Genomic DNA, 2258 nt, shown 5'->3' on the forward strand with positions numbered 1-2258 from the left:
AAAAAAAAAAAAAAAAAAAAAAAAAAAAAAAACTTCTGCAACTTCCCATTCTTTGGAATGAGTATTATACAGCACAGCAATGTCTGTCACCATCGCAGTCCCATGTTGGGCTTGTTATCTGTTCTTCTGAAACTCTAGTAGTTGATCATCTTCTGCAGTTTGTTGGCATTAAAAAACACTTATGTTCAGGTTTGTTAAAATTTCAGGAGAGAAAATAATCTGGTATGTGAAATTATGCTTTCAAAATAGTTATAGTAAGTCAGAGATGCCTTCAGTGGAAATTATGGTTTAAAAAATAAGAATTTGTGTTGGCAATGAATGTTTTTTATTTACTTAATAATTGTAACAACTGATTTTAGGTTATTGCTCTATGAAATAAAGGCACATGACTATTCGGTAAGTTTTTAAGTCCAGTAACATATAATATTCATTTTATATTAGGTAATGGTATAGATGATATTTAAAAATAATCACTTCTATGGATTTTATTAATTTTATCAGTATTGAAATCATATTTACAGGCCAGGACCATAGGAAGAAATTATAACTAATTTTGTATTTTGTAGTTTACTTGTACATTTCCTCTGAATATAATTAGTTTTAAAATCACAAAGACTTGAGAAGGGAGCTTTCGGGGTTGGAGTGAGAGCTCAGTATTTCAGCTCAGCAATTTGCTGCTCTTCCAGAAGACCTGAGCTGTGTTTGGTTCTGAGCAAGTCAGATGGCTCACATTTGCCTGTCATTCTACTTCCAGGTGAATTTAGACTTCTTCTGTCCTCTTAAGACACAGCACACTTGTGTGTGCATGGACACACACATAACATGTGTGCACACATCTTCATATTTATGTGTCATACACTGAGAACCTTGTAAGTCCAGGTATATCAGAGTCAGGACAAACACTTATGTACATCAAACTAAGTGAAATTTTAAAACAGTTAAGAGAATTGTAACATTTTACTAGCTCAGAGTATTGTACTGAATTCCCTTTTGTTTAAAATTGATTTTATGATTACAATTGAAAAATAATTACACACAGAGAAACATCCTTTTTTGAGCAGGGGTTTGAGGCAAGGTTTCTTTGTGTATTAATGGCAATCCTGGAATTATGTCTGTAGAACAAGGTGGCCTTAGTGATGCACCTGCCTCTACCTCCTTTTGTACTGGGATTAAAGTTGTGCACCAAAAAAAATTGATAGTAGTGAAATATATTTAAGCCATATTTACGGTGGATGTTAAGTGCATTCATTGGCTAAAGTCAATTCTCATCTATATTGCAAAGTTATTGACTGTAGAGTCCCTTTAATTTGAAGAGTGTTAGTGTTTGCTACTTATAAATGGTAAGCTTACATTTTGAATTGATCTAATGTATTCATATTCTGTATCTGGTCTGTAGAGTTGCAGTTTGGCTGCTGGGAAGCATGTAGAATAACAGATGTTTGACTTTTGTTAATGATTATTTGAGAGTATTGCAGGTTCTTGGTATTTATTATAACTAAGCTGGGCATGGTGCTGCACACTTACCAACAAATGCACAGATACAAATAATAAGGGCTAGGTAACTGCGCTTGTGAATTGTCTTATACTTAATAGTTGTGTGATATGTACAGATTCCATTTAGCTATTAAAAATGACCTGTAATAGCATTCTCTGAAACTGTTTTAGACATTTGTAGTTTCCAGTATTATGGACCTAAGGACCATCCATTCCCATTTACTTTGCTCTAAGGTAGTCTGCTAGCCACTTATGATTGGATATTTTCATCATCAAATGATTTTAGGCACTGATATTGCATTTAAACAGCAACATTAATTGACAAGTACCAATGAAACTCCAGCTTTACATTTATTCATGTGGCTGGCATAAAACTCATTCCCTTTTTAAATAATTCCTGAAATTAAAAATGATTTATATTGACTACAATAAGTGACAATTCTCTTTATTTAATTATTATATTTATTTATTATTCTTATTTTACATATGAATCCCACTTCCTGCTCCATCCCTTCCTGCACCCTTTCTTCTACCCTCCTGCCCAACCACCACCCTCAAATAACATCTCTCCACTCCACATGTAGGGTGATGTATTCCTGGATGGGTCATCAAATCTACAACCATTTGGAGTAGGAACTAGGCCCTCCTCTTGCCTCTAGGGTGCAAGGAGTATCCCTCCATGGGGAACATGCTCCAAAAGTCCTATTATGGACTCAGGGATACATCCTGGTTCTACAGTCAGAGGTCCCTTAGACTGGCCATGC

Source organism: Phodopus roborovskii, unplaced genomic scaffold (genome assembly GCF_943737965.1).
Source record: "Phodopus roborovskii unplaced genomic scaffold, PHOROB, whole genome shotgun sequence".
NCBI classification, from domain to species: domain Eukaryota; kingdom Metazoa; phylum Chordata; class Mammalia; order Rodentia; family Cricetidae; genus Phodopus; species Phodopus roborovskii.